General features: G+C 39.2%; 1 protein-coding gene across 3 annotated transcripts in view; it reads right to left on the bottom strand.

The window, feature by feature from the left end:
• AOPEP (aminopeptidase O (putative)) overlaps positions 1-12,414 on the bottom strand; it is a 210,490-nt gene extending 198,076 nt beyond the window's left edge. For 2 of the 3 annotated variants that reach the window (XM_074569860.1, XM_074569861.1), the window contains exon 1: positions 12,343-12,407. The gene's annotated coding sequence lies outside the window, so the exon portion shown is untranslated. Of the gene's footprint in view, positions 1-12,342 lie in introns of all 3 variants that reach the window. The other variant, XM_074569859.1, reaches the window with a different exon arrangement.
• Positions 12,415-12,901: the final 487 nt, after the last annotated feature.

Raw genomic sequence — 12,901 nt, 5'->3', positions numbered from 1 at the left:
ACTGTTAACAGAACATAAATGATAAATGACATATTACTTCCTTTGCCTGTTCTCTAGTGTTTCATTGTCATGTACAGCAGCAATGTTTCTTTTAGGCAGTTTTGTACTACTCTACAGATTAAGGAATAACAGCAATATACTATAAACCAACATAAAACTATTTCAAAACATTCGATTTTAGAGGTTAGCTTAAAACTACTTTTGGTCATAAGTGTACCGTTTCAATTCCAGTAACTGAGACATATCTATTTCTATAATATAAGTCAGTGGTCAAAAGTAACTCTCTACTTCATGGGCAAAAAACGAGATATTAAAAAATGTTCTTTTGTATCTATTTTTAAAGAAAAATAGAGTCTAAAGACTCTTTTTATACAGAGTATAAAGACTCTTTATACAGAAACATTTAGCTATACAAAATAACGCTAGGTATTAGTAGAACACTCCTGCTACATCACTCTCTGGGGTTCCACAGTATTGATAAGGCGTGGGACCATCAGCTCTTGCCCACTCCTCTTGCTCATTTGCCCAAGTTAACTTGTCTAGTTTGCTTCATTTAAAATATTCAGAATGTTCGTAACCTGACTCTGAATATCTGCACTGCTCTAAACACACACCCAATACTCATTAAAAGCAATAATTTTCGTATACACACAGAGAGCTATTTAAAATGTGCCCTACACGTGTGAACTATAATTTTGGCAGGTTACCCTTCATTCACATCAACATGTATTTTCATCACCCAGCTGTGTTGTTTCTACCACATTTGGCCTTTCTTAAACCATGTCATCCAAACTCAAGATATATTAAAAATATTCTCAAAGCATATATTTTTTGTTTGTTTGTTTGCTCTGGTTTTTTATGCCTCCACCACTGCATACATACCTCACATATCTGATAGATTAATTATATCATCTGGAATAGTCATCAGTGGAATAATCTAGTCCTTTCCCTTGAGATGAGACAGAAGTATGTGAAACACTCCTCTATTGCTTTTAAATGCCTCTGCAGAGGGAATTGTTCAGTTTCACTCCATTTTTTTCATAATATTTAATTAAATATTCTTTCCCGTAAACATTTTTTCCCCTCTAAGCTTTACTAATGTCAAGTTTCCTAAAGTTTTGGATAAAGAGGACCTAGTTATACTGTGGATGCACTCATTTGCTTCTCACCCCTTCTAACCCCCACCCCTACTTGGAGGTCACTCTTCCATCTCTCCAATCACTAAACACACTAGTTTGGTATAGGCAGATTATTAAAATAAAGTCTAAATTGTGCTCTGAGTCAAAATAGTTCATTTTGCCCATAATAAATTAAGACCATTTACATGGCCTGGTCAACAAATCCACAGGGGCAGCAGAGCCCCAGCAAAAAAGACAATAAATACTTGTATTGCTAAAGCTAGAAGTGGTGTTTCTTTGTAACCTCAGCCTTTAAATCTCAGCGTTTGCTCTATTAAAACAGAGCAGTATCACTATAATCACAAAACAATTCTCCGAGCTTTTCCCAATTTTTTTATTTCAACACTGAATTTCTCTTTCTGTAATACTTGGTGCTTTCTGATACTGAATTTCCACTTAATGATTCCAACTCATTTTTAAAAATAATTTAGGTCCTGAACTCCAAAGTGCTTGTAACCTCTCCAGATTGGCCCCATCCAATCACCTGACCAATGCAAGCATAAAACACAGGAGGGTGTGTATTCACACAAAAGTCAATTGTAGCCTGGTATGCCACAACAGAAAATGTATCTTTCTTCATCAAGTTTCTGCACAACTTTGCTTCCTATAATGCTACACAAGCGCAGAGGACAACTCAAGGGAAGAGGCAGGAACATGCAGCTGGGGAAGACAGAACACAGCTGCCCTTTGGGAGCTAGTTCAGATTGGGATAGACTTAAACCCAACCTGAGGCCATACCCAAATTTAACAAAAAAAAATTAACAAAAAATTAAAAAAAAAATTTAACAAAAGTTGAGCAAAACCCAGGACAGACTCAACTACATTTAAGTGTGTTGAAATAGATTTAAAATGCTCTCAGAGTTAAAAATTAAATGACTGGTGAATGCTGAAGATGGTCTTGAGAGTTTTGTTTGGTGCGGTTTTAAACTACAAACAAAGTAAAGAAAACTAAAAATTAAATTCACAGGCAAATTAAAGAAAGCTGATACAGGACACAACAGTCCTTGCAAAAGCAAAGTGAAACATATTAATTCTTCATTATCTAAGAGCTCAGTTAGTCTTAGTAAGTTTCTCAGTTTCTCTCAGTAAGAGAAAGCAATCAGATTATTTTAACGACTTTAACTTTTGACAAGCCTCTACTCCATGTTTTTTCCCACTAAATATTCATAAGCTGATTGCCTAACAATTCACTCAACTTAATCCTCTGGAAAGAAACTAAGTTTAAAAGAAGTCTATTGATAAATTGCAATTTCATTGCCAGAACAGGCCTAGCAGAGAGCCACTAACGTGGCTAGAGGGCTGAAGCATGCAGATGTAGGAGAAGAGGCTGATGGCACTGGGTCTGGTCAGCCTCACGATGAGGCAGTTACGGAGGCATACCTTCCCTAACACCTAACGGGGTGCGCACAGAAGATGCAGCCACACTCTTCTTACAGGGACACAGAGAAAAGACAAGGAAAAAGATATTATGCTGTCTTGCAAATACAATTACAGTCTATATTATACTGTATTACATAGACCTAACTTTTTTAAAAATACAAAAAGTAGTAATTTTTATATTCTGCAGAGCTGCTTTTGTGTTGTTGTTGAACTGAAACACTAAATTAAAAGGTAAGGAGCAAATAAATAAGAAGAACAGAAATACGTCATTTTAAGAATGAGTATACCAAAATATACTCCCAGGAAACAGTGTTCTTTACATTTTCAATAGAAGTGTAGAACATAGCTGAAATAACAGGAGAACAAACAAAATATTACTCTTCTGCTCCAGGGTCAACTTAACCAGAAATATGCAAGATTATATGTTTAGAAGTAGCCAGACTACATCACTGTTTCTAAAGTTGCTGGTTTATTTTCCACATAGAATTTAGCTTTAATATGTATTTCATTGCTATGGTATTTGGGTGATCTTCCACACAGTAGTCAGAGTGGCTACTTAAAAATGTTAATTGTTTGTAATAATGAAGATGCCTAAACAATATTGGTTAGATGCCTAAACAATTTTGTCTGCATTGTTTTTTAAAAGAAAAATTCCTTTAGAACCTTTTTGTAGACATCTTAAGACATCTGCTGCAAACTATATGACAAATTTTCAGAAGGTATACAGACCTACAGAGATAATACCTAGTGCTTTTAATGGAGATCGGGCCATTAAATGTCTTCTTAGGAAGGGAGGGATGGGAGAAGAGATTAACAGAAGCCCAAATGCATAGTGAAGTCTAATTATTTACTACCTCCAATGACCCTAAAAAGCTCTGAAACAGAATTACAAAGCTAACACTAGTACAGAAAAGACTGCGGGGAAAATGGTCCTTAAAACTTAAATCAGTTGTTACTTCACTAATAAATTAGGACAAATGCAAGGACAAAAAAATCTTCTATTGACTCTAATGTATCTTACAAAAAATTAATTCCATACATTAATTTTAGGGATGGAAGCAGAGAAGTACTGTGCTTGTTTCAGAGAGAGAATACAAAATAAAACCTGCAATGTGGAAAGAACTTTACCAAAAGTTAACAATAATTTTTAAGAGTTTTTCAGATCATTATATGTTTGTATTTGAATCCTGGAACTTCACTTGACTATGGGAACAATTGTATTTATAATCTTTTGACTATAACACACTATGGTAAGAAAAAAATGATGATGAGTGTTAGGTTACTTTCTACTTTTCTTTTCTGTAAGGCACCTTAAACAACAATGCTAATCTTTAGTCACAGAACTTCACAATATTCACTGAACTAAACCAAAAGGACTTCAAGATAAGATTAGTTAAGTTTTATGGCACATACATAGAATATTCATACAAAGTGTTTGTTAAAAATTACACATAGCCCCACATTCAAGCTGTGCTTTTATTATTTTCTTTACAGATATTAATTTACCCTAACTGAAAAGGTTTTCCATAATTATATTCCAGAGGACTTAGTGTGCCCTCTTGTGTGTAGGTAATGTTACACCACCAGGTGTTACATAAACTGGGTACATATGCAGTAACATTCTCTCTTTAAAATGCTGTTATAAGTGATTAGAAAATACAAACAACACACACTGCCTTTAAACTATTCTTCTTACAACCTCAGACTCACATCAGACCAAAATTTACCAAAGATTAGTATAATCAGTGCTGACACAACGTATCTTCCAGATTTTTTTAAAAAAACAAATATGAATAGAGCTGCAAAACAGTTGTGCTTTTTAGTCCTATTTTATTTACATCTGCTTTATTAACAAGAAATTTAATGGTAAAAATCATGTATTTTTTGAAAAGCACACAGCATCTGCAATAGAGCAAACTCAATTTAGAACAAACTAGTAGAAATATTTTAGGGCATATATACGATAGTCATCTGACTAAGAGCTAGAAAGATGGTTCAGATGTTTCATTTGTGCCCAAAGCCATGTTATGTAAGAACTAACTTGACATGAAATGAACGGGTGCGTTGTCTTCAACAGGACTGCTGATTTTATGACATTAAAATACATGGATAAATAGCTGCATTCCAGACAAGATGGGTAACTATTCCTCCTTCGGGCTGTGCTTGGCTTATCAAATATTGGATCTCTACCACCCTGGGAGAATGTTTCAGGTTTATCCAAGAAGAAAAGAGAGGAATGAGCTGTTTATTTGGTCACTTAAACAGCCTTTTTAGTATCAAGAAAAAAAGTAAAAGATCAAGGCACCTCTGCAGCAATGAAACAGATGACATAGGAATCACATTAATGGAAACCAGAAATCAATCCAAGTGAAAAAAAAAGACAAGCAAAACTTGATAAAGGATGTATACACTTCAACACAAGAGCAGGATAAAAATTACTGCAGAATGTAGTAGGGGAAGTAAAAGGTAATTTTTTTTTTTTAATTTCTTAAAAGGACCATTGTGAAAACCTGTAACTGAACAGGACAAAAAGATACACACGTATATATATTGCAGTTATTTAAATGCTAGGCTTCTGAAACTTTGCTTTCAATCAGTACTGCTATTTCAACAATATTGTAAAGAACATGCCAGTATTTTGTTTGAAGTGTAGCATCTATACATAGACTATCCCTCATTGGCCCAAGATGACTCTATCAGCAAGATGAGACAGAGAGAAAGAATGTGTGCACTAACAAAAGCAAAAAGTTGTAATGATAGGTACAAGAGACAGGTGAGAAGAAAAAAATTTTTTAAAAAGTGATAAAGTGTAGCTGTGCGACAATCAAACATGCTTGTAAACCCCATGCTCTTCTCTTCATTTGACCTGTGATGTCTTTTATTAAGTTTGTGATAATTTGGGGAGTGTAACAGAACAGGCTGTAAATAATTATTTAATTTACCACGTGATTCCAAATGCATTTGATTAAATGCAAATTCTGCAATTTTCTTCAATCAAGTCTTCCAAAAAATGTACGAAATCATAACACAGTTATCCCACCAACATGTTTTCTACTGCAAGCACTAAAATACAGTTTATCAAAATCCTAAGCAAAATCAGCAGGAGCTGCAACATTTTCAAATTTGCAAGTCAAGCCTAGGTATACAAACAGAACATTCTTCCCTACTTTTTTTCTAACTAACTGAATACAGATTCACATGAAGTGTAACAAACTTGACCCCCAGTGTATGATCATGGAACTAATTCAGACTAGTATTTGTCATTCAACATATGGGGCTGTTGTTTTAAACAAAAAGAACTCCCTATGCTAACTATATAAAAATTGAAAGTCTTGCCAATATACTCATGTATTTTTTGAACACTGATGCAATTAATGTATGTTTAGTTGTTACTTAAGTCGTTTAGATACCTCTAAAGCGTTTTCCAGACAATCAAAAGCCATTGCTATGCATTCTGCCATACAAATGTCAAAGCACACAGGTTTATTTTGTGGTCCAGCTATCTAATACACTCTTATAACTGAACTTGTATTAATTCTGCGTTTCCTTCATTCTTCCTTAACAGGTTAAGAATAAATTGTAATCATGGTGTTCATATAATACAAGAAACATACCACCTTGACTGCTGAAGCAATATCCTTGCTGTATACCTTGGAAGTTGTCTGTACCCATACAAGCTTTGTATATGCAAATAGCACACCTTTTACTACTGCTTTCTAAATATGCTGTTCTGCATCAGTATTCCTTGGCTTTGATATGACAAGGTCCTCACTACCTTATGCACATATCAAGGTACCGTCATCATAGAGAATATACTAGAGCCGTTATTCCTTACATCTTTTTTTGAGATACTTCTCTTATGCAACACTGTCTTCTGTAACATTTTTTGCTATATTCAGTTCATAATATGAGCATCCGGTTTTCATTTTTTTTTAAAGCAATGCATTTCACCTTTAGAAAAGCAGGTTCTCTAGCTGGATTCTAAGTATCAAAACAACTTAGGAACTGTAATGCCACCACAAACTCTTGATGATCGTTTTACAAATGCTGTTTCACATCATACTTGTTCTGCACACAAAGATGTAACAGATTACTAGTACATTTTAAAAATAGACCTCACATTCCATGCACCTTCCTTATGAAATGTACTTCATAAAAACACAGGGCAAGCTAATTGTGTGGTTATATGTTTTAATATTTTAGAAGACAGGTGTTTGCAAAAGAATAAACAATAATAGCAGATGGTGGCCAACATGAATAGAGTAGCTATTCATCATTTGTGCACCATATAGTTGCATAAAAGGCACAAAGAATGGGAAGTAAGGGAGAAGTGATCCTTCATGGAATGATATTTGTATAACATTGCTTTTCCACTTAATAAAGAAAGCATCAGCCTAAATTAGAATCATATGCCTCTGAAAGCAATCCTGAGAAAAGAGCCTCCAGGCAAAATAAAACATGGTTGCAAAACAGACAAGGTAAGAGAATAAACTTCCAAAAAATATGCACAGAAAAGAAAAAAAAAAAGTTTCTTTGTGGCAAGAAATACACAGTAATGCACAGTTTTGGTTGTTACAGTTAAAAGGAAAATGAAATAAAGAGACAGGAAAGGGGAGGAACTTGCAAACATAATTCCATGCTACAGGGGAAAGTGACGAAGAAAAAAAAAAAACAACCATGCATCTGAACTACTCTAGGAATACACCCCTTCCAAATAGTAAACCAAGAAAAGTGAGAATAACTGTTATACAAAGTAGGCTAGTTAAACCTCTAAATAGCCTATTAAAAACTAGAATGATCAATTATGATACTTGATACTGATGTTCCATTAGTCCAGGAAGCTGTTATTTTCCACTGCTAACAACTAACTATTCCAGTCTAATTCCACTCTAACACTAATAATCCACACAAGAAAATCAGAAAACTATCTGAACTTGCTGAGAGGTCCAGCACAGGCGCTACTAGGTGAAAGCAAATGAGAGGCTTACAAACTTAAAAAAAAAAAAAAAACTTAAAAAATGTAGAAGATAGATTGTCATTAGCAATGACTCCCTAATACAGTGGCACAGGCCAGAAATGTACTATCCAGAATGCACTGAATCATCTACTCTCTTTCCAAGCACATCATTTGATTGCTCTCCTGCTAGATCAGCTAGTGACAGACTGTCTTACACTGTTAATGTAAGTGAAATGTAGGTGCAAAATGCAGTCATCTAAGATATGTCTTCATCACAAAATGTAAGACTATGCTGAATGTGTTCTTCTATAAGCATACACAAGATACCTCTTATTTCAGAGCACAACTGTAGCTGTTTCTTTTCATCCATTTCTACAATCTCAGAAAACAAAAATAAATGAGAGGGATGTATGAGAGAAGATCAAGAGAACTGATCTCCAACCAAACCAGGCGGTTACAACTCTGTATTTGATGTCTGCCAAGCCCTGGAAAATTCCCAACTTAAAGCTGTCCCAAAACATCAAATACATTAAATGGTTAATACCTTATAAAAACATACTAATATTTTTTATTGTGCAAAATCAGAGTTGCACAAACTTATGCACACACAAACGCATACGAGTAGCAGGCATTAATCCCCAAGATGGAGGCCATTTGTATCTTAGCTTTTCTGTTTTTCAGACAGTACACAAACTCATTCCCTGGAACACTAGCCAATTAAAGCAATTAGATAGAAATTTACACAAATTGAGTTTCCTAGAAAACTAAGGATGGTCAGAAAAACCCTACCAATTTATGATAGCTCTGTTTGAAGACATTTCTCCCAGCTGCCAGTGCTGCAGTCAACAGTGATGGGTATCTCCATGCACAGTCACGCCAGCCCACAGCCTGGCACGTGTAGCCGAACTCGTCTTGTAAGCTAATATTCTGGGCTGCAAGCAAGGATCTCTAAAGCACAGACAGAAACTTGGTTATATCATGTACCCACTATATTCTTCAAAAGGTATAGAAGTATTTCAGCACCACAGACTTTCCCTACATGCCACTGGCCAATATGCTACACATTTAAACAACGCAAGCTTTTTATCCCCGTGTAAAAGACAGTGCAAAATAAAGCCGTGTTTGGTTCCTCCTCAACTCCAGTTAAGCATGATTTGCTTCGGCCATACATAAAAGCTAACTCAATTGCTTTCAACATGCAGGTGTTAAAACTATAATCTACAATGCTCTCCACTTAGCATTTAAAAAAAAATACAAACTGAAATAAACACTGGATAAACACTCTCTTTAATAATTATAAGAGGTTTATAATTAATTCAATTAATTCCATTTAAACTGCTTTCAAGGAAGCTTCTTCCAGATCCAGTTTTAGAAAATTTTCACACAATGTAAGACACAAAGATCTTACCAAGAAGTCAGTTTTGAACATCAGCATCAACAGTAATTTTACTCTTTAAATATCAAGTAATATGCATACATAATTTTCAGTAATTACAAACTTCTTTTTATTCCACACACTTAACACAAATAGCTAAGCCACCTCCTGCCTTTTTAAGGACAGAATGAGTTCTTCTATAGATGAAAGGAAGGCTTAAATAAACTAAAAGAAGCATTTGGTACTGTTGAACTACTGTAAACCAATCCATACAAAAGAGCTTGCACACCTCACTCTGCGTCACAAGAAAACCAGCACACATCATAATGAGGCTTTAATGTGAAAGTTAATTCAATTAGTAGTATCCCTTGACAAAGCAATTGGTGCCTTTCCAGAAGCCTCTTTTAAGTCTCGAAACTAGAGAAATAATGAGCATAACAGAAGACCTTCTTTACCAGCTACAAGTTAGCAGCAGTGGAAGCTGCTTCCCATGAGTTGAAATTACAAGTCTTAGAATCACAGAATCATCTAGGCTGGAAAAGACCTTTAAGATCATCGAGTCCAACCGTAAACCTAACACTGCCAAGTTCACCACTAAACCGTGTCCCTGACCACCACGTCTACATATCTTTTACATGCCTACAGGGATGTTGATTCAACCACTTCCCCAGGCAGCCTGTTCCAGTGCTTGACAACACTTTCAGGGAATAAATTTTACCTAATATCCAACCTAAACCTCCCCTGGTGCAACTTGAGGCTATCTCCTTTCATCCTATCACTTGTTACTTGGGAGAAGAGACCAACCCCCAACTCTTCACAACCTCCTTTCAGGAGAGGAGAGAGAGCAGTAAGGTCTCCCCTCAACCTCCTTTTCTCCAGGCTAAATAATCCCAGTTCCTTCAGATGCTCCTCAGAGGACTTGTGCTCTAGACCCTTCACCAGTTTCATTCCCCTTCTCTGGACATGCTCCAGCACCTCAATGTCTTTCTTGTAGTGAGGAACCCAAAACTGAACACAGTACTTGAGGTGCGACCTCACCAGTGCCAAGTACAGGGAGATGATCACTTTTCTAGCCCTGCTAGCCACACTATTTCTGATCCAGGCCAGGATGCTGTTGGCCTTTTTGGCCACCTGGGCACACTGCTGGCTCATACTCAGGCAGCTGTCAAACACCCCCAGGTCCTTTTTTTCTGGGCAGCTTTCCAGCAACTCTTCCCCAAGACTGTAGTGCTGCATGGAGTTGTTGTGACCCAAGTGCTGAATCTAGCATTTCACCTTATCGAGTGTCATACCACTGGCCTTGGCCCATTGACCCAACCTGTCCAAATCCCTCTGTAGAGCCATCCTACCCTCAAGCAGATCAACACTCCCACACAACTTGGTGTCGTCTGCAAACTTACTGAGTGTGCACTTGATCCCCTCGTCAGATCATTGACAAAGATATTAAACAGAACTGGCCCCAACACTGAGCCCTGGGGAACACCACTTGTGACTGGCTACCAACTGGATTTAACTCCATTTGCCACAACTCTTTAGGCCTGGCCATCCGGCCAGTGTTTTAACCAGCGAAGAGTGCTCCCGTCCAAGCCATCGACAACCTGTTTCTGCAGGAGAATGCTGTGAGAAACACTGTCAAAGACTTTACTAAAGTCTAGGTAGACAATATCCACAGCCCTTCCGTCATCCACTAAGTGGGTCATCTTATCACAGAAGGAGATCAGGTTAGTCACACAGCACCTGCCTTTCATAAACCCACGCTGACTGGGCAGGGCTGTCCTGTACATGCTGCGTGATGGCACTCAAGATAATCTGCTCCATGACCTTCCCTGGCACTGAGGTAGACTGACAGGCCTGTAATTCCCTGGATCCTTCTTCTGGCCCTTTGTGTAGGTGGACATCACATTTGCTAACCTCCAGTGAGTCCCCTCCAGGGACATCCCTGGTTAGCCAGGACTGATGATAAATGACTGAAAGTGGCTTGATAGTTAAGACAGGAAATCAAGATAGAAAATTCCTTCTTTCAGCTGAAATAAGGGAAACACCAAAAAATCAACGTCCCCTTCCACCCTCAAAATAACCGTTCCCAAAGAAAAACACATAATTAAACAAAGATTGATACAGAACCATAACTTACTATCAGTAAAAAAAGCTAGGAAGAGCATCCTGATATTTCCCATAAACTCTCTTTAGTTCACTGGTGGTTTTTTGTATTAGAGTAGTGACCAAGTACCTTAAGTCATTAAACACAGCCCAAATATATGCAGCTAAACATTTTACAAGGCCCTGACCACAAATCTACAATTACTACGTTACAGAAAACACATTTGTGTAAGGATGGATTTTCAATTTTTTATTTTAGAAAATTATTTCAAGGCGGACATGGTCCTAGGCAACCTGCCTCAGCCTGCTTAAGCTGGGGCATTGGACTAGATGATCTTTAGTGGCCCCCTTCAACTTCAGTGAGTCTGTGGAGATGCTGAACAGCATCAAAGAGGAGGAAAATTATCTTGGATTTTATTTCCACTCGATACACACAAGGAAGTGGGGCGTGTGTATCTGATTTTCAGGAGATGGGGCTTGCAAGTAAAGAAGATATTCATACGTGAAAGTGTCCAAATCAAATCCATGCTGAAATAGAACGACTGCTTTTAACTCAAAGCAGCTGTCACTTATAAATACCACCTACAATGTGGAAGAACTATTTCCCTAAGGCTAGAATCAGAAAAGCAGTCATCTATTTCCAATCTTAACACTGGCAAGCCAACTCAGTTACTCAACTTGACCTTTGCAAAACTAGACGTTATCCTGAATATGGACCTAACATGCAACTAAGCCGAAATCCTCAGATGAATTACAAAATTCCATTTATTGAGATAAGAGCTTCACCTATATGCTTCCAAGTGTTAAAAGCTGCCAATGAGCAGAAAACCTTGTCAATCAGCTTTGAGAAGCTCGAACAGAATTACATTTCAAGTTCTTTCAGGAAATTTTACTTAGAACTAGAGTCCTACGAGAATGGCACCGATTCAAGCTGCAGAAGCGGCATGGGAAAAGCCAGCAGGGATTCCTGGCTGCGCATCCCCTACTGTTCGGCATCCTGACCGCCCCGCCGCTGGCCACCCTCCAGCTGCCGCGGCTCCCTGGACAAGGCAAGGCAGGGACGGTAACTCCGTAACTCCCAGGAGCGTCCGGCACCGAGGCGGAGGTGGGCGAGCGAAGCCCGCGGGCCCGGCAGAGCGCGGCCCGGCCCCCCGCGGGGCGCCCGGCTCCCTCTCAGGCCTCCTCGGCGCCCCAGGCCGGAGGCGCGGGGCCGGCGGGGAAGGAGCGCTTACAGCGAGCGCTTACAGCGGCCGCCGAGGTGCCACAGGGTGACAGGGAGGGAGGGGGCGGGCGGGACAAGCAGTCGCTACCAGCCCCCTCCCGTTCCAGCCCCGCCGCGGCGGGGGCTTTACCTGCCGGCCGAGCCCCCGCCGCCCTCCGGCCCCGGCCCGCGGCGCCCGGTGATGACCTCATCCGCCGGCACCGCCCCCTCACCGCCACGCCACGCCCACTCCAGACCCCGCCGGCTCCGCCCTCAGCCGCCCGGCGTTAAAAAAGATCCCCAATGTTGAGCTCAGCGTATAAATAAAAGCGTTTATGTTTGCAACGCAAATTCAGTTAGGTGCTTCAGCCGTTCAGCGGCGAGCTGGTGGCGCAGCCCCCCCTGCCCACGGAACCCTCCCGGGCGCCACCGGAGGGGTCTTTGAAGAAGCTGGTTTATCTCGGTGAAGTTCGGTTTTGTGAGCCTCGCAGTTTACTAAACTCCCCGTCCGCAGGTGCCCAGGCTCCTTATAGAAGCTCGCGTGAGGAGCGAGCGGGGCGGGAATGGGAAACCCCCCGCAGCGTGTCTGGCATCAGAAGAATAATTAAGCATTCATTGGAATAGGGATTCAAACCTGGCACTTAACCACAGCTGGGCAAAGTCACCACCTTCTTTTTAGCCCCATGAACGTCTAATTATTTGTGCAAAGA

The sequence above is a fragment of the Larus michahellis genome, chromosome Z, assembly GCF_964199755.1.
Source record: "Larus michahellis chromosome Z, bLarMic1.1, whole genome shotgun sequence".
Classification (NCBI taxonomy): Eukaryota; Metazoa; Chordata; class Aves; order Charadriiformes; family Laridae; genus Larus; species Larus michahellis.
Note: the sequence above shows the minus strand (reverse complement) of the source record. Positions and strands in the feature narration are given on the sequence as shown.